Genomic DNA, 24,537 nt, shown 5'->3' with positions numbered 1-24,537 from the left:
GGTGTCAGTAGGAAGGATCATTTGTGCTTCCTCTTGGCTGCACAGCACTGGTTATTGGCTCTCCCTTGTTATTGACACCCTCCCAGAAGGAGAAAACCACCAGAAAATGAAAAAAAAACAAACAAACAAACCAAAACAACCAACCCTAAAAATTATCCCAGGATATATGATGGGAGGAGGGATTTAAAGAGTAAAATGCAGGTTGTCCCTGTGGAATGAGGATCTTGTTCTTGCTGCCGTTGGGACTCCTTGTGAGGGAATGTGGATGTTGGTGTGGCTGTGGTGGGGAGTTTGCACAAATCGCAGGTGGAGAGAGCAAGAGACACTGGAGCAGGTATGGAAGAACAACTCAAGGCTTTTGCCTGTAATCCTCTCATCTCTAATATTCCCTACAGAGACCCCTGATGGCCAAGAGACTGCCTTTTCCAAAATGAAATGTGCCCTGGAAAAAGATCTCCAGTTTGTGGTAAAAATAACTATTACTTCACAGGCCCATGGAAAAGGCACCTGCCTGGGGAGCAGGAGACTGGCAAATCACAGATACAAAAATGGATGTGACACCTTCTGTGCAAAACATCCATTGGTGAAGTTGAGCTGCCCCATCTTCCCTTTTTCCTTGGAAGACTTTGTATCATCTTGATGTGACACATGGAAGGTAAAATGGTCTAAATCTTAATGATTCATGGGATGGGGACTGTTTGTCAGCTTCAATAAATCTGTTAGCCTCTTTGACAGTGAGGAGGGAAGAGCTGTTTTGAATTCATGGTATGTTTTAAAAGTTTCTTTCAAAGAGTACTGTTTTTTTTTTTCTTTCCTCTCATGTTTCTCAGAAGAAACCAGCCTGCCAAACTGCTCCAGGAAGCTCTTCTGAGATAGAGACATCCATCTCAGTGTACGGTCTGTACTTGTGAAGCAGAGCACAAAGCCCTTTTTCCATTTAATCCATATTAATTACCTCTCTGCAGCTCCTCTCTAGTTTCCACTCATCCCAGGCACCAGAAACTCATGTGGCTGCATCTCAAACAAACCAGAGCCTTTCACTAACCACCTGGTAAGTCAACACTCCAAAAATAAAAATGAATAGAAAGGTTTACTGCTGAAGGATTGAAGCTTTCCACACTTGAAAGCTGAATGCCGTGGGACTGTGGACTAAGGCGGATATTTTTAGTGCCATCAATATCTCTTGGAGTTGATATCTCCCAAGACAGATGGTTGTTTCCCACAGAACGTTGTCAAATGTTTGCTCAGCCAAGATCAATTTTGTTCCAAGTCCTTTCCCACCTTCTGGTGAAATACATTTCACTTGCCAGACAAAAAAATTACAGGAACAGCATGAAGCCTTGCCACTGTAGAAGGTTCTCGTCCCCGTGGCTCTCCTGTGTCCTTTGGCAGTGTGACTGACATCTCTCTCAGGGCTGAGGGAGAATAAAAGATGCACTGGTGGTGTGAGCACATCAGGGCTCAGGTCTGTATCAGAGGCTGGTTTCCTGGGACACCTGCACATCACCTCTCAGCCTGTCAAAGGGCCTTTGCTCCTAGGCCTTTGCTCCTGAGCTCTTAACCTGCATGCCCCAAATTGATCTTGTAAGAAAATGAGGTGTAAGGGGGAAGGAAGAGCAGAAGTGGTTCTGAGGAGGGGGCACAGAGAGGCTGAGTTTGTGTCCATTGCTCAACAGCTGCAGCTTTTCTTTTAATTACAAGCCCAGGTGAGCTTGGAGACATGGGAGCCCTTTGTGGTGTCCAGCAGTGTGTCACGGACATATTTTATGAAAAATCCTTTCATTAGGATCTTTTCTGAGAAGCTGAGAAGCTTCAGCTTTTGCTGCTTTGGAATGTGATTTGGAGAATTGTTTACCCAGCATGTGAAACTGTTTTTACTTGATGACCAATGACAGCCACCTGTGTCAAGGCTGTGAGCAGCCACAAGATTTTATTAGGTACTAAGAATTACCTAATTTCTTTTCTATTCCTTGCTAGCCTTCTGATGAAATCCTTTCTTCTATTCTTTCAGTATAGTTTTAATATATCATTTTCTTTTAATATAATATATATATCTCATAAAATAATAAATCAGCCTTCTGAAACATGGAGTCAGGATTCTCATCTCTTCCCATGTTGGGGCTGACTGCAAATTCAGCAGGTAGTGTGCATGGCTCTGTGGGCATTTTCAGCTGAAATCAGTGGGGAGCAAAGGACTTTCCAAAGGGTGGTGTGGGAGGTGTTTATTTTCTTTTCCTTGCTGGTTGCTATTTTTAGCTGAGCCTGGCTTGTCACAGTGTAAGAGACAGAGCTGGTTCTTTCCAAAGTACAAGTTCCCTTATATATGAGAAATTACAGCAGGAGTGACAGCAGCAGTTTCTGAAATGTTATGATGATTCCTTCCTGCTACACTTACATCTTGTTGTGGTTCTGTATTTGAAAATTGTTAATACATGGTTGTTTTCTAGCAAGGACTTGGCAATCCAGGCTCAGTAGGGTATCTCTCATTTTTATTGCTTCATACACAAAAATAATACTGATTTAGTTTTGTAATTCTAAATCCTTTTGAAAATGCTACGAAATCAAATTCATTCTTCTGCACACTGAAAGGTACATTGGATCATCCAGAATATTCTTTCCATGATGATCCATAATCTTTACTATTAGAGATTCAGAGGCGGGTGAGGCTCTCATTGGAAGGGAAATCAGTGCTATGATGCCCAAAAATATTTTTCATCCCTAATTTAGTTGTCAGAGTGATCTATTCACACCCCCCTGACATCTTTAACAACCCCTATATCCTCAGCCTGCTTTTGCAGAACAGGATTATAGTTGAAAGAAATGTGCAGGCCTTGGTATTGTTTGGGATTTGCCTGGGATTTATTAATATTTCACTCCTGCATTTTCCTTAGGATTAGAGACCCTTGATTCTTCACTCAGGTAGGAGGCATTTGCAGCCTCCTCCTGCCAAATGAGCATCTTCACTGTTATCAAAGCACTGTGGATGCATAACCATGTATTACATACATATATGCCCAATTTATCACTAAGTTGTTAACCTGCAGAAATCACTTTCTGTCCCCTGGCAGTCAGGTGGAAGCCTTGGTGTAAGGCCTTTTCTTATATGGACTTTATTTTCTATATATATTTTTTTTATTATGGCAGCCTGTCAATGGAAGCAAGGTTTGCAGTATCATAGAGACTCCTGGGAGGGAGTAGATGTGAGGATAATCAATCATTTAGCCTGCAGGTTGGTTTGGGACACCCCAATCCCTGTCCTCTTGTACAAAGCCTTCTTGAGCAAAGAGAAGTAAGGGGAATGCAACAATTCCATATATAAAAATCTGGGAAAGGAAAACCCAAAACATACATCTTGTGTAAGATGGTGTTTTTTTATTAAGCCTTATTTTATCTATGTCACAGAATCACAGAATGGTTTGGAATGGACCTTAAGGACCATCCAGTTCCTACCCCCCTGCCATGAGCAGGGGTACTTTTCACTAGACCAGGTTGCTCCAAGCCCCACCCAGCCTGGCCTTGAATATTTCCAGGGATGGGGCAGCCACAGCTTCTCTGGACAACCTGTGCCAGGGCGTCACCACCTTCAGAGGGAAGAATTTCTTCCTAATATTTAATCTGACCCTGCCCTCTGATAGTTGAAGCCATTCCCTTTTGCCCTGTCACTACATGCCCTACTTAGCAGCTGGCTTCTCTCCTGCTCTTTTGGGAGGTTTCTGATCTACTTTAAACTGTAAGGAGGAAAAAAACCCTCTTCCTTTCTCCTTAAGAATATTCATGTGCAAAGGCCAAGCTCCTGCTCTTACATCTTTGCTTGGGAGTTTGTCTCCCAGATACATTTATTCGTGGCACATTGTCATTGTTAAGGTCCAAATTAAGCTGCCTATCCTGTAAAGGATCCCCCCTGCCTGAAGCAAAACAGAACAGTTACTGCATTTTTTATAAACAATGCCATTAAGGATGCATAAAAGGAGTGTTGTAAATATCAAAACGAGACTATCACTTTTTTTTTTTCTTACTCCACAAAACATAGGAGAAAAATCTACAGGTCAGATTTGTTCTGATGCAAATGAGGCCAGATTGTTTGATTTCAAGAGCTTTGTCCATTTCTTTTACTATAGTATTAGAGTTTCTTCTTGAGCTCTGAAACAGCCCTGCTAGGGTGTTTGAAAATGTGGCAAGTTCAATTATAGGACTATGCAATAGTACAGCTATAAAAACGTTTGCATGTGAACAGAGCAGGAACAGAGGACATATATGAATATTGCAAGACATGTTGAGGTCTCCTAAAGCTGCTCCCTGGCCGAGGCAGGTTTGACACAGAGCTCAGGGCTTTTATTTGTGGGAATCCTGTGAGTGATGTTGGCCCAAGGCTGCGTGCATGCATCTCCCTGCTAGGCTGTTATTCCACCTAGTGGCTGCTCTCCCATCCCACAAGGTGATTTTCTTCCAGGATATTGGTGAAGCATCCAAGGCTTGATGTATTCCTTCACTTAGCAGTGAATGTGCTTCCACATTGCTTGGTCAGGTTGTCAAACTTGTGTCCTTGCCTTAACTGTGTTACACCAGGGACAGGTTTCATGTTCACATCACCTGAATTTATGAATCAAATACAGATGCCTGTCTAGTACAGCCAGCTTTCCAGTGGAAGTGCACTGCATTGCTCTTCTTACTTACACAGTCTCAGAATTGTTCGGGTTGGAAACCCAAGATCTTGGAGTCCAGCATGGCCAGCTCACCACTAACTCATGGCCCCAGGCACAACGTCTAAGTGGCTTTTAAATACCTCCAGGGCTGGTGATTCCACTCCTTCCCAATGCTTAACAACCATTTCAGTGAAGAAATTTTTCCTGTCGTCCAATCTAAAGATCCCCTGGTGCAACTTGAAGCCATTTCCTGTCACTTGGGAGAAGACCCCCACAACAACCACTCTGTGACTTCCTCTTAATTTGGGCACATGAGATAATGTGAAGAAGTCCCTCTCTGTCCCGACTTGTGGGACCATCTCAGGTTTCCCTAAGTCCCTAACAGCAGTCACAGGAGTGACTTTCATCTTCTCTGCTTTCAATACACAGGTGTGCACAATGCCCCTACTCACTGTCCATCCACTTCCCCATCAGCATAGCACTGGCCTGACTGAAGGCAAAAATAACAATTTGATTGCCTTCCAAAGAAGGAGGGTTCAAGCCAAATTTTTGAGTTGGAATCACCTGAACAAAATGTCCTTTAAAATATATTTTGATGACAAGAAGAAAAAAAGATTATTTGCCAAAGGACCGCAAGAAACTTCCTCCAGCTGGACAGGGATAATATTTATAGTGAGCCTTTGAGAAGGGGTCCACTGTGAAATCCTCTGTTCCTTCCTTCCAATCCTGCTCTTTGCCTCTCTATTTCTATGCCACATTTTCCTCTGCTTTCCAAATGTTTATTTTTTGTGAAAATAAGAAAAAATCTGTCCCCACTTAATTCTTTAAGTCACCACAGTTGTTAAATGCATAACTCACTCTGACTGGAGGGTCCAGCTTTTTAAGTTGATTTCTGTACCCAGAAGAATCTCTTCATTCCTTTCATCATCTTTTTTCCCTGGTTTTGATGTCAGTCTTGCTTTGTGGGACTGAAGCACTGAAGAGTAAAGGCAGCTGAAATTGCCAGCACGTGCCCTAAGAGTGTCTGCTGCTCTCTGCAGAGCAGAGATTTAATAATGAAGGTCACCCTAGAAATTTAATGGTTAATCTTTATCTTTTTCTACAGAATAAATAACTCTTCTTCAGAATGTAGAACTATAAGAATTATTTTCATGAGTATTAAAAAAAATCACATTGTTACGAAACAAAACCATTGTCCTGGCCATCATTTTTACTAAATAAGTCTCAGTATTTAATGTATTTTTTATTTGAAAAAAAAAAAAGAATTAATTGCTTCAGCCTACTGGCAATTATTTAGGTGAAAACATTCCCACCTGTGCTCTATCTGCCAATGTACCAGAATAAAATTTTCCCTAGAAAAGTGAAAAAAGGCCCAGAAAGCTTGACACGTACTTACTTTCTTTTTTCTTTTTCTCTGTTGTACTTTTTTATAGATCTATAATTTGGTGATGAAATGCATTTACCATCAGTACTATACTCAATTTAAGAGTCAGCTTTTTCTTGCAGAAAACCTGTAGCTCCTTTCTCCCTGAGCTGCTTGCTGCCTGCAGCTGGGAAAGCTTTTCCCATGGCTCCCAATTAGCTGCCAACCCAAGCTGTCCTTTCCAACTGGATTAGATATCCAAGATTCCCTTCATATGTCCCTCTGCTGCCTGCTGCACTTCCTTTTGCATTTCCAGCAATATCCTTTACAAGTGGTCTGCCATGTGGTTGTGCCACGGGAAGGTTTGCTGGATCTGCAATGTGAAAAAATGCGTATTTTATGATTGGCTTTTGGCAAATATTGAAATTAATATTAAATGTGTTATGTTAGAAGGTTATGCTGTATTATTTTTCTTAAGTAGTGTGTTAAATATAGTTTTAGGTTATAACATAATGTTAAAATAGAAACTATGCTGTGTAAGATACTTTTGAAAGAGAGGAATGAGGTACTCATACCAGATAGCAGCCCCAGGACACCTAAATCTTTCAGAGAGAAAGAATTTATTGCTCCATTATCAGGAGAAATGAACTTCTTCCTGCCTCGCTCAGCCATGAAGACGCTGTCAGGATTCAGGGGAAGAAGCTGACACTGACCAGACAGAATCCTGTGTTTGAATGGAATTTATGCATCATGGATGAAGTGTATGAATATGCAACAGGCTCTTGTTGGGTTAATCCTCTGTTAATGTGTGTCCTTTTTCAGGCTTATTTTGCCCAGAAAGAGGCACCCAGACTGTCCATAACTCTTTGTTTCTATTGTCTCATATTGTCCTAATCCTAACTGTCCAATTTTTTATTACTCTAATTATATTACTATTTTTATAACTGTAAAACTTTTAAATTTTATTACTATAAAACTTTTAAAATTTTTTTAAGTGATTGGCGTTTTTCCCGTGCAAGCCCACTGCAAGGGTGCAGGGGTGCATTGGTTTTGCAGGGCCTGGTTTTTGGGAGTAGGGGGGGCCACAAGGGTGGCTCCTGTGAGAAGCTGCTGGAGGCTTCCTGCTTTGTCCAGCATCACCAATCCCTGATAGTTGTGAAGATGGACAGGCTGCTGGCCAAACCTGGGCCAAGTAGAGAGGTTGGCAATGCCTCTGTGATTACATATTTGAGAAGAAAATCAAAATAAAGGGCACACTGTTTTTCTTCTAGTCAGAGAAGAGGAGGAGATGGAATATGTGAGGGAAACAACATGGAGACACTGAGGTCAGTGGAGAAGGAGGGGCAGGAGGGGCTCCAGGTGCCAGAGCTGAGCTTCTTCTGCAGGAGGTGGTGAGACCGTGGTGAAGCATCGTGAGGCATGGTGAAGGCCATGGTGAAGGCCATGGTGAAGCAGCTGAGCCCCTGCAGCCCATGGGGATCCATGGGGGATGCAGAGATCCACCCACAGCCCAGGGGGATCCATGGGGAATGCAGAGATCCACCCACAGCCTGTGAGGATCCATGGGGGATGCAGAGATCCACCATCAGCCCCCTGGGGATCCATGGGAATGCAGAGATCCGCCTGCATCCCATGGAGGAGGTACCCAATCCAGAGCAGGTGGGTGCCTGGAGGAGGCTGTGATCCAGTGGGAGAGAGGGGGCCCAGCTTCCAGGCTGGAGCAGCCTGTCCTTGGAGGACTGCACCCCATGGGAAGAGACCCATGTGTCAGCAGTTTGGGGGGACTGTGTGCCCATGGAAGGGACTCACATTGCAGCTGATTTGGGGGGACTGTGTGCCCATGGAAGGGACTCACATTGCAGCAGTTTTGGGAGGATTGTGCCCATGGAAGGGACTCACATTGCAGCAGTTTTGGGGCAGTGTGTGCCCATAGAAGGGACTCACATTGCAGCAGTTTTGGGGCACTGTGTGCCCATGGAAGGGACTCACATTGCAGCAGTTTTGGGGCACTGTGTGCCCATGGAAGGGACTCACATTGCAGCAGTTTTGGGGCACTGTGTGCCCATGGAAGGGACTCACATTGCAGCAGTTTTGGGGGGACTGTGTGCCCATGGAAGGGACTCACATTGCAGCAGTTTTGGGGCACTGTGTGCCCATGGAAGGGACTCACATTGCAGCTGATTTGGGGGGACTGTGTGCCCATGGAAGGGACTCACATTGCAGCAGTTTTGGGGCACTGTGTGCCCATGGAAGGGACTCACATTGCAGCTGATTTGGGGGGACTGTGTGCCCATGGAAGGGACTCACATTGCAGCAGTTTTGGGGGGACTGTGTGCCTATAGAAGGGACTCACATTGCAGCAGTTTTGGCAGGGTTGTGGCCATGGAAGGGACTCACATAGCAGCAGTTTTGGGGGGACTGTGTGCCCATGGAAGGGACTCACATTGCAGCAGTTTTGGGGGGACTGTGTGCCCATGGAAGGGACTCACATTGCAGCAGATGAGGTTTGGCTGCTGCTCATGAGAGGGCCCACACTGGGGAAGTTCACAGAGAGCTGTCTCCTGTGGGAGGGAGCCCACAGCCTTACAGGGGAAGGAATCCTCTCCCAGAGCAGGGGAAGAAAATCTCAGTGGTGAACTGGCCAAAATCCCCATGCCCTGTCCCTCTGCACTGTCAGTGGGAAGGCAAGAGGGGCTAAGGAGGGGAGAAAGTGTTCAAAGGCTTATTTTATTTCTCATTATCCTCCTCTGATTCTGTTAGTAATAAATCCACTTTGCAACTTAAGTTGAGCCTGTTTTGCCCTTGAAGTGTTTTTTCCTGGTGCTTATCTCAACTCATGAACCCTTTGTTGATTTTTTTCCCCTCTCCACTGCCCAGCTGTGGCAGGGCAAGGTGAGTGAACAGCTTTTGTGGGTGCCTGGTGTTGGGCCAGTGCCAAACCATGACCAAGGGCCAAAGCTTCTCCAACCTCCAACTGCTCCAGCTCCTTGTCTCCTGTTTTCCCAGGGCACAGGGATGCTCCTGCAGTCTGTGGATGAGAGGGATTTCCCACAGCACAGGGGCACCTGGTTGCAGTGCTGGGGCGAGGGCAGAGCTGGGTGTAGGGTTGTCTTCCCCACTGGGCTGCAGGTCAGTGTCAGTACTGGGGAAAAAAAAAATTAAGGAAAAAAATTCTTAAATTTCTACCACCACGTTTCATAGTTTTTTGTTATTTAAGTCTTGTGGGCAGGCACTCACTACTGAAAACTTATTTCTAGACAAAATCTGGTAATGAGCTCCCACTTAGCTGATGATCAGTTTCTAAAAATAATCGCTCTGAAATTAATGATGCAGGGTGGGGTTTTTTTGTTTAATCATGCTATCTGCTACCAAGTTACACCAGAATTATCAGACCAACTCTAACAGGATCATTTGCTGTAATTTGAGATCATAATTCTCAGACTAAACTGAAAGCATTACCTTAAACCTGCAGCAAAGGGCAGCTTCATGCTCGTTGCACTTGATGCTCCCTGTGTAACACCATTTTTGACCCTGTTATTTTGAAATGTTTGAGCTTTTAAATGTATTTGAAATGCCAAGAAAAAGTCCTAAGGAGGAAAATGGGCTTTGCACTGGGTGGTTCTGCTGCATGTTTTAAATATTTCCATGGAGTTTGGATTGTAAATAAGACAAAGGTGTGGGAAACAACTCTGTATCTCCAGGTCCTGCAGAATCCAGAACCAAGTCTGAACTCTCGGCAGTTTGTGAGCTGAGCGCTGGCAAATTGAGCAAACCTCTTTGTCTAATGGGCTGATCAGAGCAGACAGAATTAGGAGCTTATAAAATAGAATCCCCTTTAGTCCAGTTCCTCTGGATCTGCTGGTTGTCCCTGGATCCCTCTGTCCCTTGGATTCCCTCATTCTCTGTGGGAATGACATCGGTCTGAAGGGAGTGCCTGCTCTGGAAGGCAGAGGGGGATTTTTCTTTGCACTCAGGAGTGTCCCGTGCTGTGAAGACTTCATTGGTCTAGTTTCTGTTTAATGTGACTGGTGGATAAAAACGAGATTTGGTGCTTTTAGTGTTTTTTCTTAAGGAAAAGGAATTTTCAGTCTCATCCACTTTCAAAGTTCAGGCCACTGCAGCGTCCAGCTGTCACCCTATCAGTGTTCATTAACAGCTAATGAAAACCATTAGGTTCTGAAGTACTCTGCTTTTGTCTTTTGCAGAGATCACTTAGCTGCAGATAACTAGGGAGATGCCTGAGAAAAGGAGCAATTACAGGTAATCAATAATCCTCAAATGGCAGCAATTAAAATTCTGAAAAAAAATATTAAAAAGAAAGCAGGCACGCTAATAGCAAATCATCCATCAGCCATTCAGAGAGGTTTTGCAGCTCTCATCTTGAGGAAAGGAGGAGTTTTTAATTAAATCATCATCTGAGAACGCCATTGATCCTTCATGTGTGTCAATTTAGAGTACAAGAAACAGCTTCGAATGGCCATAATCGTAAAAGATGTGTTTGTTTTCCTCAAAAATGAGCCCCTTGGCTGGCTATGCAAAAGAGATTATTTTGCTGAAACAATACAGGAGAGCTGTCTGCTTTTAAATGATCTGATTTCCATCCCGTTTAGCTGACATAATTTAGTGCAGTAACTTAAGCATTTGTTTCCAAATAGAGATGTCTGTAAACAACATTTTCGATATAACTTTGTCTCCTGCCCCAAGAAGATAAAACCCGTGGATTATGATTCAGCGGGCCTTGTGTTTCCATGAGATGATGAAACTCGAGCAGCTTGACTTAGGAATTGCCTTTCCTCAGCTCTAAGTAGGGCACAAATTCAATTTTCAGTGATTCTTTTGGAAGCTCAGTCTGTGTCTTGAAGGGGCAGCACAGGTGGGTATCCTTAAAGAGGTCACCTGCTGCTTCCAGAAGCAATGGCTGGTTTGGGGCAGCACCTCCCAGAGCTGCACAAGTGTCTGCTCCCGCCAACTGATGAGGAGGAGGAAGAAGAAAAGGAGGGGATCCTGAATCACTCAGTAGCTGGCCCAAGCTAGGGGGAAGCTGGTGGTGGGAATGGATTTAGGATTGCCCAATCTGCAGTGGCCTCAGGTTGGGGTACCTGTGAGTTTTTCAGTTTTTCCCTGGGTGGGAGACATTTGGCATCTCTGCAGAGCCTGGAAATTCACCCATATTGCAGGGAGCAAGCCTGAAGGGGTAAGTGGGTTTTTGTTGTTGTTGGTTTTTTTTTGCTTTTTATTGTGTGAGGTTGTTAAGAGGGGATTTTTTAAAGAGTTTTTTCCTCTGTGGTGGTACAATTGATGGTTTATTGAACTAGAGAACATTAACTGCTGTGTCTGGGGCTTGGGAGAATAGGAGTGGTTTGCCAGGAAATGTGATTGCAACCTTCTGTGTGTGAAAAGTAGAAAGACTCAGCTTTGCCAGGGCTTTGTGTAACTAAAACCATTGTGGTGGTTGTGAAAAATGCGTATTTTATGATTGGCTTTTGGCAAATATTGAAATTAATATTAAATGTGCTATGTTAGAAAGTTATGCTGTGTTAGTTTTCTTAAGTAGTGTGTTAAATATAGTTTTAGGTTATAACATAATGTTAAAATAGAAACTGTGCTGTGTAAGATACTTTCTTTAAGAGAGGGCTCCCACTGAGATAGCAGCCCCAGGACACCAAAATCTTTCAGAGATAAAGAATTTGTTGCCCTCTTATTGAGTTCTTCCTGCCTTGCTCAGCCCTGATGATGCTGTCAGGATTCAGAGGAAGAAGCTGACACTGACCAGACAGAATCCTGTGTTTGAATGGAATTGATGCATCATTGATGAGATGTATGAATATGCAACAGGCTATTGCTTTTAAGGGTTAATCCTCTGTGTTTCCTTTTTTGGGCTTATTTTGCCCAGAAAGAGGTACCCAGACTGTCTGTAACTCTTTGTTTTTATTGTCTCATATTGTCTTAATCCTAATTGTCCAAATTTTTATTACTCTAACTATATTACTATTTTTATAACCATAAAAGTGTTAAGCTTTTAGTGTTAAGCTTTTAAAAACAGATGATTGGTGTTTTTCACAGTGGTGATGTTGGCGTTGGTGCTGGAGTTGAGCTGCAGGTGGAGGGCTGTGCTCTCTGCCTCCCAGCCCCAAGGCCCCTTGGAGGCAGGCAGTGGGTTAAAGATCTTTTCTCTCCTTGATTAAAGATCTGCAGTTGTATTGAAGCTGGTGAGAGTGCTCACAGGAGAGAGATTAAGTATTCATGCAAGCATTTGCAAGGTGAGCTGTTCGACCTTGCTCTGCCTGATTTCCCTCCCCGGCTGTACAGCGGAGCTGAACATGACCCACCTGTGTCAGAAAGGAAGGATATTTGCAGTGTCTGTCTCTGGCCAGCTTGGGGTATCAAAGATGGGTGCCTTTTGGGACACAGAGGCCTCTTTTTCTTGTAACCTGCACCTGAATTAGGTGTCTGGGGCAGCCTGAAGGAGACATTATGAATTGCCATGTCTGTCCCCCTCTGCTGATCTAAACTCACAGCTCCCAAGCTTTGCCCAGGGAGCAGGTCTTGCTGCCAGGGGCCAGGCAGGGGTTACAAACCAAGCACCTGCTATTCCTTTCCTTGTCCAGTTGCTAAATAACTCCAGAAACCTCTTCTGCAGTACCCTTTGTGCTCAGGGCTTGAGCTCTGTGGCTGCCTCAAGGTGCAGCCTTCACACCCAAAGCTTTACATTCAATATATGCACTGGGATGGATCCAAACACTGCCTTGCTGTTGAATCTCTGCTCCTTTAAACAGGAACCTGTGGATAATTTTTTTAAAAAAAAATCAGGTGTGTTAATTATCACCTGTGAGAGGCCAGATAGATGCTTAAGAATAAGTTTTAAAAAGCAAGTGTTTTTTGTAACAACAGGGCAATAAATGAAACCTTATAGCCATGTGCAATAGTGGCTTTTTAATAAGAGTTGATAAGGAGACATCAAGTTGCCTCAGAATGCTTGCCCTGTAATGGATACCACCACATCTGGGCCACTGCTTGGTGTCTTGCAAGACCTTTGGGCAAGGGAAAGCTCTGCAGTAAGGCCAGGCTGGCTGCTGCCTGGGAGATGTTGGAGAGGAGCATTCTCAAAGTCCAGATCATTCCCTTAAAAAGAGTACCCAGCACTGCTCACACACAAATTGCAAAGCATTTGTGCTTCTCTACTTCCTGCTTTGTCAGAGCACAGCTCTTGCCTCTATACAAACACTGAATTGTAAGTAGAGGAGTTTTTCACTCCTTTGATTTGCAGCTGCCTGAAGTACCATCCAATTGTGCTGTTGACTGCCTTGGGGCTTTTCCGAGGTTGATAAGGGGTGAAGAGCAGGATCCAGCTGATGCTGGGTCCCCTATAATGCTTGTAGGCAAGAAACTGTCTTCTCTGCAGACCATGACCAACAGTACTTAGAGAAAAAAACAGAAGCAAAACAGAAGATACTATTTTTCTAATTTTTTCTTTTCTATAAGGTTTCCATCAGAGCATCTGCAGTTGCGAACTACTGAACATTCCAGTGTGTTCTCTGATTTCTATGATTCCTGTATGTTTGTGAGGAGGAAAAACTGAGCCACTTAGAAACTGATGATCAGAGGGACCTCTCTGTGCAGCTGATGCCCTCATTTTCTAGGTCAGGCTGGCAATTAGAGAACAACTTTCTTTGTCCTTCCTTAGACAAAAAAGGTGATACCAATGTCTACATCCTGAAATAACAAGAGCAGCTGGTCCTGGTTGGCTCTGAGATTTCAAAACATGTAAATGCATGTTTAGCCTTAAACAAACACAATTAAATCCCTGAGATTTGGGGGTTTAAAGAAGTTACTTGTGTGGTTATGAATCACTAACAGCAGTGAAACAGGAAGGGTTTGTAAGGCCTGGCTGTATCTCCTCCATGGAATTAGCCTTGTTGGAGTATCCAAATTTGTACTAGAAACTTGGAGCCAGTAGTTGTATGCAAAGAGAGGCAAACAAAGCTAAGGAAGCTCTGCTCTGTGAGTCTGATCCAGGAGATCTCTGGTTCTAATCATTTTTTGAGTCCTTTAAATACCAGCTCCTTGAGCCCTTCAGAGCATCACTGCGCTCCTTCCCTTGCAGCAGGATGGAAGCCAACTGCTGAGGAGCTGCAGCTTCAATTGCTCCCTCCCTCCCCTGGAGGGAAAAAGAGAATAATTGGCTTCAAGATCATCCAGGGGCTGTAACTTGAATCTCCTGAAGCAGGAGAGCAACTGTGGCTGTGTATAGAGTCCCCACTTGCCCACTTGAATGTTGGCATTTGCTGCTCCAACATGCCAGCCTAGCTGTGCTCTGGTTTCTCCAGAGAAGCTCAGAAAGACCCAAGAAGTATCAAAAGGATGATGATACTTTCCAGTATGTAAAACACTTTTCCAGTTTGTTTTTTTTTTGTTTTGTTTTTTTTTTTTTTAATCATCTTATCATACTTTTCCAGTTTCTTTTTTTTATCACCTCTGGATGAAGTCCAAGATACAAATACACTGTCAGCAATACTCTTGGGCTTCTCCTCTTCCTTTCTGCTTTGGTGCAAAGGTTAAAGCAAGGGCCAGTTTTGCTTATACCAGGTTTAAAAAGGAGTAGAACTCAAAGGAAGCCTCACCAGCAAGCCTTGCTTTCGCACCCAGCAGGGATGAGCTGTGTGGCAAATTGTTTGTTAAACTGAACCTCGCGTTCTGTGCTCCAGCAGGAGCCAAACAAGAGGTGCTGCAATTACAACTTCATTCCCTGATCACCTGCCTCAGCATGGCAGCAATAAGCATCCACAATTTGTCACTGCATGGCCAATTAATCTTTAAACAGAAGTGGCATCTTAATTGTATCCACTAATAGTCAGCTTCAATCAAAAACCTCTGTGAGTCATTCCAGCTAGACTGGCTGTGGCTCCCAGCTCCTGCTTTTGCTGGTTAAGGGACTCAAATGAGATCATTGTGGTTTTATTTATGAATACAATCAACAAAAGGGGGAGGAGGGGGGCAGTGTCAGCCACATAAACTCTGGGGCATCTTTATCACTTGGCATTAAGCTGGGGAGACAGGACAGCTGGGATTTATGGGTTAGTGTGTGTGGCTCCTTTTTATGGCTTTTGCATGATTTAGTCAGAGCTGGGCTTGGGGATGGAAAAACTGATGGGAGGGAGGGTCTTGGGTTTTAATTTTGAAGTTTCTGTTTATGACAGTAGTCATAAATTTCAAGGTTGTTTTGTGGTGAGGCTGCAGCTTTCAATTATTGGTGTAGAGATGCAAATGTGAGCAAGCAGAGTGAGAGCAAACCCTATTCCAAAGCAAATGTTTGGGTGTGAGAGTCTGCAAAAATTGCTCGATGAATTCTGTGTCTCTTCCCGTTTTGTGGCAGACTCAGATTAAATCTGCAGGCTCTTGGGTTCAGCAACTGAGCAGAGAACTGAACAATCTCCCCTTCTCACAAATCCTGACGATTTTCCTCTCTTGTGAGTGCTTCTGGCTCTCCAGGTGTAGCCACCCTCTCAAGGCACCTGGACAGGAAAAGCACGTGCAGGGCTTGAGCTGGGGATGCACAAGGGTGGCATGGAAGCAGGATAGGGCCAGCAGAACCTTGAAGGATGAGGTGAGATTTCCCTAACCTAGAGAGGGACCTGTGCCTGCTTTTCCACCCCATTAAATCACACTGTGGATCGATAGCAGACAAATGATTCTGGTTGCCAGTGGCTAGTTTGTGAGATTTTTCTTCATTACTGCTTCAGCTGCCGTGCTGCTGTGGAGGGAGGAGGAGGCAACTAATTTAATTTCTCTCCTAGACAATACTTACCCAGATATGTAAACCCTGCTTGCCAGATGTGCAAACAAGGGCTTTTTGGTTAAGCTCCTCCTATCAGACTTCAGCTCCCCTTGCAAACTCCCAAGTACAGCTCAAAGGCTGTACAAAAGCTTCAGAATGATTGTACCAGTGAAGAGATTTACACAGTTGCTTGAAGAGAGGGTGTGCTGGAAGAGATGGGTCAGTGAGTTAGAACTGCTGTGTGGCACTGGGAGGCATGGGAGGAAATGGCAAGGGGACACAGGAAGCCTCAGCAGGAGGCAGGCAAATCTCAGCTCCTAACTCCTGGAGAAACCTCCTGTTTGTCCTTTCATGTTGCAAATATGACTTTACCACAGAGCTCTGGAACCCTCTCCCTTGTTCCTTGGTGCTGACCTCCAGGATCAGGAAAGGGAAATGTTTCTGTAGCACCCTGAAGGCTCAAGAGAAGCTGCTTCACCCTTCTGTGGGTGTGCAAACACTGACATGCACTGTCCAGCCTCCTCCCAGCTGGAGGTTCCTGCTGCTGCTCCTGCACGGCTGGGAAATGAAAAGCACTTCCACCAAACAAATAAATAAACCTGTTCTGAGATTTCCTCCTTCCTCTGCCTGCCAGCATCTCTGAGGACAGGTGATGTTTAATAGCTCTGTTCTCTGCTGTGAACTTCACCGCTGCTTTTGTGTGGGGTTTTTTGGGGGTTTTTATGGGTTTTTTTGTTTGTTTTGCTTGGGTGGGGTTTTGTTGTTGTTGTTGTTTTTTGGGTTTTTTTTTGCGTGTGAACTCCATTTTTGCTGTAAGAAACTCCTTTCCTTGCTCCTTGTTGCCCCTTGCATCTCCACTCCCTAGGAACTGGGCACCTGTGTCCTCCCTCCCTGCTTTTTCTTCTTTTCCCTCTACTTCTGAATTACTTGATGCAGCACCCAGCTCCCTGCCCTGTGTGACCTGTCCTGGCCACAGACCTCAGCCTGTTTTCTGTTAGGTGCCCTATCCCTGGAAACACTCCAGGCCAGGCTGCACAGGGCTCTGTCCAACCTGCTCTAGTGGAAGGTGTTCCTGCTTAATGTAAGGGAGCTGGACTGGAGGGCCTTTAAAGGTCCCTTCCAATCCAAACCATTCTATGGTTCTATGGCTGCTGGGCCCCAGACACTCAGCCCAGGGGGGCTTTACTTGCAATATCACAGGTTTTCAGACTTGAGGCTAAGGTTCAGCTGCTGGTGCTTTTTCAAAGCCAACTAGATGAAGATGTGATGCTACATAAAAGGCGAAATAATTCCATTGCCTTATTCACATGTTTTTGGTGCCAGACACATCAATAAACAGAAGAAATGCTGGATAAAGACCAGAGGAGCTGTAATTAACACATTAAAGAGATCAACTGACTGTAGGATCAAAAGTGGAGTAGGAAGAGAAACCCCCATGTAATATGACCCTGGCTTTGCCTCAGTGATTTGATTTATGCCAAGGGTGAAGGCCCATAGGAAGCTGATGGCTGCCCTTGTAAACTCCCTTTCCTTTCATGCAAACTACTTCCCACAGTCTGGCACCAAAAAGATAATTTCCCTCTCCTTCTTGTCTCTTTATAATAGCATAATCTTCATGATCTTATTCCTGCCTTTACTGTATACTTGCTCACTGCTAAACAAACTTCTGTACATGAGCCAGTGTTTTGTTGACAAAAAATCATTTTGTCACTAGAATTATGTGTATGCACCTGATGAAATCCCTTCAACTGACAGAATCCTTTTAGCCACATAAGTTTACTCAACTAAATGATATTAGAAGGATTAAACCAAGAATGTAATCAAACTCCTTCCTCTAAGGGAAGAATTTCATTAAACCTCTCTGAGGTTGGAGAGACCTGTGCAGTCAAATGTATTTATTTGATGAACAAGTCTGCCATGGCCTTAAAATTGCTGCAGCAGATGCAGGGATGTATTAGATGAGCAAACTGATGTGGTGAGATCAGGACTGAAGTTTCTCTGTGAGATGTAGCACTACAGGGAACTTGGTTTTTGGCTGTCAGGTCTCTGTGGTCATCACCACAAGAAGTGAGGCTTTGGTTCCCATATGACTCTCATAATAGAAAACCTGAGATTGGCAAAAAGTTAATTTTTTCAGATGGGGGAAGGAGAATGCCAGTATGCAAAAACCAGAATAAGCAAATACTGCAAATGTATTGGTGCTCCTACCTCTTTTTGGAGATTTTCTGCTTCATGATCTGTTCTCCTGAATGTTTTCCTAGGCCAAGCTTGCCTGCTGTTCTGTAAGTATCTATGCTAAAGTGGGAAATGCTATGCTTGTCTCTTCTGCAGCACCTTTAACTTTGTGTGTTCAGTGGTGGAAGAAGTTGGGTATGGAGGAAAGAAAGAAAAAACCCCATCATTTTTTGTACCCAGAGAGGTCACAGAGACTGAAAATGCTGCTTGCTTTCCTGTATGGTGATGCCTAATGATATGCTGTCATCTCTTCTGCCATAGAAAACCTTGATTTCCTCTCTTGGGTCGTTCTACAGCTGGATGATGGGTGAAAAGAGATCCCCAGGCATTCATCTCTGCTGGGAGCCTGAGTACAGCTATAATAATTAATAATAATGACCCAAATTATTACTCCTGGCTGTGTTCTGATGAGGCTCTGAAAGCCTTTTGCACAGAGGGATAAGACCTGATCCCCTGTTCAGCCTGAGTCTGTCTCATGCCAGCATAGAGGCAATTTATTTGGAGCGTTAATATGACTTTTTTTCCCAGAGTGCTGGGTTTGGAGAAATCAAGCCACAAGGGTTTTTTATATGTGTTTTACTCCTTGTGTGGATGCAGAGCTAGGATAAAGCCACCTACAAATTCATCTGGGCATTTACACCCCTTGCAGAAATTTCTGGCTTGTGACTCACTGCTGTTACCTCTAATGAGGTGTTCTTTTCGTAACTGTTTTACGTTTGGACTGGGATTCCACACAGATTCTCAGTGTGGCCCTTCCCAGGGTCTCTGCTTCCATGCATGTGTTCCCTCCATGTCCTTCTGTCTGGGAAATGTGCAGGGACTTTGCCCCACCTCTCTTCTCCATGGTGACTGCACAGGGGATGCACTTCCATGGCCAAGGGCTGGCGTGAAATTAAAGCTGCATTAGTTATCTGCTCCTTCTCTGACCTGCAAGTCAGTATTTTTATAACAAAAACATTAAAAATGCCACAAGGTATGTCTGTGAAGTCAAAACCCCACTAATTTTAAGTCTGCTATTGAATAAGGACAAGTGTGTATATGGTGTTGGAGCTGGTGCCACTTTCTGTTCAGGCGGGGTTTCTTCCCTTTGCCAACTGATTCATCTCTAAAATAAACAACCAGCATTGAAATTAAAGCACATTAATATAGCTGATTTGTAAATAAAAAGGAGAGTTAGCCAGACAGAGCAGAAACATAAATAGAGACCAAATGTTATAATGTAATGAGAGATGATTCTCCTGTTTAGAAAAAGACTTTCCTTCCCCTGCATGCTCATGGTAATAGAACAGGAGGCACATGGGCTGCTGGTACAGCAGAAATGCCATTGCCTGGTACTGCAAATGTGGAGATGAATCTGTTATTTGAATGTTCATCAATTATAAAAACCATTCTGAAGGTCCACAGCAATTATCCACTTGAGGGGTTTTCCTGGAAACTCTTCTTGGGAAAGTTTATTTTGGTAAATTGCATTGCAAATATCCTGTCAAGCCTGGGGGAAGAGAGGGAGAAAGAAACCCAAACCTCCACTGCTTCCCCTGAAAATTACCCCAGTGTGTGGAGGTGGTTTGAGTGTTTAATAACTTTCAATAAAGAAACAGAGAGGTCACAGCCACGTAATCTGGGGGACGTGGCTGAGTGCTGCTGCTCCCAGGCAAGGACAGCTCGTGGATGGATATTAAGACGGAGATTATTCCGTGCGATGCGCTCGAGCTGCACGGGGAAGAATTAATTGACACCTAGATGTATTGGGGGTAGGGACACTGACAACATATGATAAATGAAACACACAGCAGTGAGAGCAGATGTATGCTGGAAGGACAGCATGATAAATGTACATCTTGATACTTACAGTGCCTGAGAAAACGCTCCTGATCTGATAGCGCTTCAGAAGCTGCAGTCGTGTTTGAGTACAGCGGGTCCTTGATTGATTTAATTAGTTCTCATTAATGGCATTGAAGATAGTTCAGCAACAAGACCCGGAGAGTTGTGCTGAAGCGTTGCATGTTAATTGCTCGATGATTTGTGTTGTGGGACGGCTCTTTTACATAAGTACAAATTAGGTGGTAAGTTGTTTGGAAACACTGATGCCTATCTTTGCTGGGAGCAGGTCTGTGCTGCATCGAGCACCTTCCCCATCCCAGCATGGGCTCTCTGTGTCCCAGGAAGGTTTGCAGCCTTCAACAAGGCTCTGGCCACAGCCTGCAGGGCTCCTTCCCCCGTCACCCCCCTCCCTGCTCACATGAATAGAATGAACCTTTAAAATCAATATTCTCATTAAAGCTTATAAATTATTCTTTTGATCTCTATTGACTCTGAGGAGTGAGCAAGCTGGCCCAGAGAAAATTAAAATAGCCCCTAAGGCTATATCTACTCAAATTTATTTATTTTTTTAACCTTTCTCATAATAGCATTTTCAAATTCAATTTAGTGCTCTTAAATCAACTGCAAAATGGCGTTGGGTCAAACAAGCACACTTCTTTCCAATATTTATTATTTCACGTAAGAGGCAGCTAAGCTTGATATTTCCTGACTTACGTGCAAGTTACCTGTCTGTGCCCTGGACTTCGCTGCTCTTTGTAGCTCTCCATGTCTGACATGGCATTTTCCGTGCTGTCCTGGTTTACAAGACAGGTGTCTGCTAGGGAAGACAGAAAAAGCCTCCCTTGGAATGGAGAATGTAAACCCCCTCCCTCCGAATTATTAGAATCTTGACATTCAGGGGCTCTCAGGCAAAGATAGGGGAATAGGAATAGCAGTTCTTTATTAATATGAGTAATAAAGCAAACAAACAACAACAATTATGGCATTAACAAAAACCAGAAGCACAAACCCAGTCCTCCTGGCCTCTCTTGGCTGCAGCACTTTCCCCCCGGGTGCAGTTCCGGGCCCGGCCAGCAGGGGCGCTGCTGGCTCACAGCCGGGCAGGGTGGGTGCGGTGATTCCCCCGCGCTCCTGCAGGGGGTGCTGTGGCACGGGCTCGGCCGCGTCCCCCGTCACGCAGCAATGGCGGCTCGGCCCAGACAGGCAGGGATGGAGGAGAGGCTTCGCCTCACAAACCCCCGGGGGCAGCCGATCTCGGTGCCCCTAACAGGAGTCTCAGAAGCAGCAGGCTGGATATGGCAGGTATGAGCAGAAATCCCCGGGTAGTGAACAACAATGTTGCAAAACTCCACGGCAAATAGTTGTAACCTGTGGGGTGTCCTGGCAGGGCATGGGGAATGAAGGGCCCAGCAGCAGAAGGAAGGTTCTCCGCTGGGTCACGATGGGGGTAGGAGAAGGCAGCAGGGATGGAGTCTTGCAGTGGTGTCAAATCCTCTCCACAATGCCCACAGCCTGTCTCCCCTCCAGGGCCAACAGAGAGCTGTCCTCAACCCCTTTCCCCAGCCTGAATTTCCTGGTATCTCTGCCCCTGCCCCCTGAGAGCAACTCCCAAAAACCAAGAGTTCTCCTTCCCCACCAATCTCAGTCCTCAGTTCCTATTAGCAACTCAATGGGAAAAAATTCTCCAGGTTTTCACAGGAAAGAACAGAAAAAAAAAACAACCCAAAACTCAACCCCCAACGCATGCCCAAAATCCGCCTGGGGCTGAGCTCTTTGAGATGACTTTGCTCTTTGGCGATGGCAGACAGATGCATTTCCAAAGATCAAGATAAGGAATGAGTACAGTCTGTTTTTGTAGTAAACTGGTTGTAAGAGTTATTTACTTTACTCCATGGGTGAGGAAGGGAAGCAGGCTGAGGGTGGACACAGGATGGAAACGTGGGCTGGCCCAGCACCAGGTTGGCTGGACATGGGGAGAGCAGGGGCTGTGTGGTATTTGCTAATCCTGCTGCACCTGGGGAGGTGAGGGGGGAAAGCTGGGGCAGAGGATGGAGCTGGTGACCTGTTTTTACTGAAGTGTAATTACTGCGGAGTGATACAATTACAGACTATTGCTTTTGAGTAGGTTAAACCCATTTGGGCCAGTCATAATTCTGGTGTTGCATTTGCTTTGTAGACTTTGTTTTGGTAACCTTATGGCTGTTTAAGGAGGTATTGTTTGTGGGTGGTGTTATTTGCTGATAAAAGAAACCTCAACAGGACATTCACTGCAGCAGGAGAATTCCCAAGCAAGGTGTACATCACCAGAGGGCTGCATCTGGGAAATCATCAAGGTTGTGTGCTTGTCCTTTAAAAGAGGGGCATTGTCACAACGGGCCCTGGTGGGGTAATAATTAGCATAGACTCCATGCACTTCAGAAGGTTGACCAGTCTATCTTAATTAAGAAACCCATTGCTCTTATAGACAGTTAGAATATAGGTGGACCCAATTGGTCCTCCAGTCCAAACACCATCACCATTGGCTAATTAAGAAACGACCCTTTGGTAAACAAATCTCCATAACACATTCCACGTGTTCACAACAACAGGTGCAGCAAGTGAAGATAAGAATTGTTTATCATTCTTTTCTCTGATCTTCTCACAGACTTCCAGGATGATGCCTGGGGAAGTTATCTGTTTCTCCCCGTGGCCAGAGAGCTGCTGCCACAGAGGGGTAGAGCTTTATTCTGGTCTCCAGAATGGTTTAAAAGAATGGGAATTAAGAAATCTGTCTTGTCTGCCATTTCTATGTGAAAAACAACATAATGGGTCTGTGCACGTCACTACACCTCCATTCTTTCTTCAGGAGCCATAATGCTTGATAGCATTGTAGGGAGGTCTAATTTGACAAGTGAAAGGCTGCCTTTGACTCCAGTTCTGGCAGCCACAGACTACACAACCTCTGTCTGAGATTTTGAGTCCCTTGATCTGCCTTGCTGTGAGCCAAAGGGCAGAAAGATGTGCCTGCCTCTGCCAGTGCTCCCTGACTGCAGAGGCACTGTGAGATGGTCCTTTCCCAAAGGCCAGAAGGAACCCAAAAATGCTTTTCATGGATAAGGATTCAGTCCCAGCTGCGAGCACACTGGCAGAAATACATATTCTGGCTGGACTCCTCTGGATGAAGCCCAGAGATGTTGTATGCTGGATTTCAGTGCTGAGGGGGGACATGCCTTGTGGAAGCATTTAAAGAGAACATCCTCCACAGCTGTGGTTCCGAGCAGTCCAGCCTTGGGGTGTCTGGGAGCTGTTTGCAGGCTGAGTCCAGTGTCCCTTGCCCACACTGGATGTGCTGGATGCTCTCTTTGCCTGCACTGAGTGTGCCCCTCGAGGGACAGAAATAAACCACAGGCAGCTTCTCACCTCCGAACCCATGGCAGCATCATGTGCATGGACGTGGGAATGGTTGATGTAGAAGAATTAACTGTACAGCTGTTCAGGCTCATGAGGGCCACTTCAGAAATTAAAGGCAGTGTTCAGGAGCTGGCTCAGCTGTCTCCTGGCAAATCTGTTCCCAGTGAGCAGCGTGTGCTGCTGGATGACTGGGTAGAATGCAAGCTGTGCTTCCCAAAATAACTGTTTTTCCCCACCTTTGTTCTTTTTTTCCACCCTTCTTCCGCACCTGATGCTGTGCTCAGAAGTGGTGGGAGAAGCAAGGTGTGTGTACTGTATGCTCTCCATGTTCTTGGCCAGCTGGGGCTTTCTGGACTGGAGGCTGCATCATGTTCAAGTCTCACCTGTTTTGTGTTGTCACTTCCTACTTTTATCATGGGAAGTCTTTTTAGACTGTGAGAAAGTGGCGTGTGTGGTCACCTTGAAAAAGTTATTAGGGCTAAGCCAGGAATTCTGGGCTGCAGTGACAGAGCTGGTGTGGGGCATTTGGCTTGTACCTGCCCACAGACCCAAAGGGACACCTTTGCACAGGGTTTGGGAGGACTACTGGCTGCTGCCCTCATGGGGCTCAGAGGATCTAGCAATTTCAGAGAGACAGAAAACAGCATTTGCCTTGGTGGCAGAGAGGAATCAGGTTCTGTATTTATGGATGCAGTGTGAAGCGGTTGCATCGTCTGTAAGTTATACCTTGTGATTGGACAGGTCACTGAACTCATTTAACCCGGCTTTGGCAATGTGATTGCATCAAGAGAGGGCTGAGAAAAGAATTTCTCTCCTTGAAGAAAATCGTAGATGTTGACCTTCTCTTTTGCCCTGGAGGAAGGCAAAGAAAGATGAAAATGAAGAGGTTTTGCAAAGGTAAAACTCACAGTGATTTCAATTTACTGTAGCTCTTTTACTCCATCAGGTCATTTTGATGTTAAGATTAAAGTGACTCCAATAAAATACATTCCACAATTATTTCCCAGAGGTTATTTCTGTTGAGTGCAGTTTTCCAGATGGGAAGCTCATGTGACTGGGAAACTTCCCAGTAGCTCTAGAGACCCACAGGTTTTCTCTGCCTGGAAGGACAGTGAAGCCCCAGCACTGTCTTGCAGTTTGTCAATACCTGTGGCTGACATTACAGCCATGCTCAGCAGCATTCCTACACAGCCAAGAGCTGGGATCAGCTGAGTTTTGGGACAGGAGGAAAGCTGATTAGCAGGAACAAGAAACCTCTCCCTTCAGAAATAGTAAAAGACTAAATGCTTGGTATTGTTAGGAGCTTTTTG

General features: G+C 44.9%; 1 long non-coding RNA gene across 1 annotated transcript; it reads left to right on the top strand.

The window, feature by feature from the left end:
* Positions 1-400: 400 nt before the first annotated feature.
* On the top strand, positions 401-24,074 carry LOC129046620 (uncharacterized). The gene is made up of 3 exons (XR_008508256.1): positions 401-655; positions 831-1,051; positions 23,969-24,074. It is a non-coding gene; the product is annotated as an uncharacterized LOC129046620 (long non-coding RNA).
* Positions 24,075-24,537: the final 463 nt, after the last annotated feature.

This window comes from Molothrus ater, chromosome 3 (assembly GCF_012460135.2).
Source record: "Molothrus ater isolate BHLD 08-10-18 breed brown headed cowbird chromosome 3, BPBGC_Mater_1.1, whole genome shotgun sequence".
NCBI classification, from domain to species: Eukaryota; Metazoa; Chordata; class Aves; order Passeriformes; family Icteridae; genus Molothrus; species Molothrus ater.
Note: the sequence above shows the minus strand (reverse complement) of the source record. Positions and strands in the feature narration are given on the sequence as shown.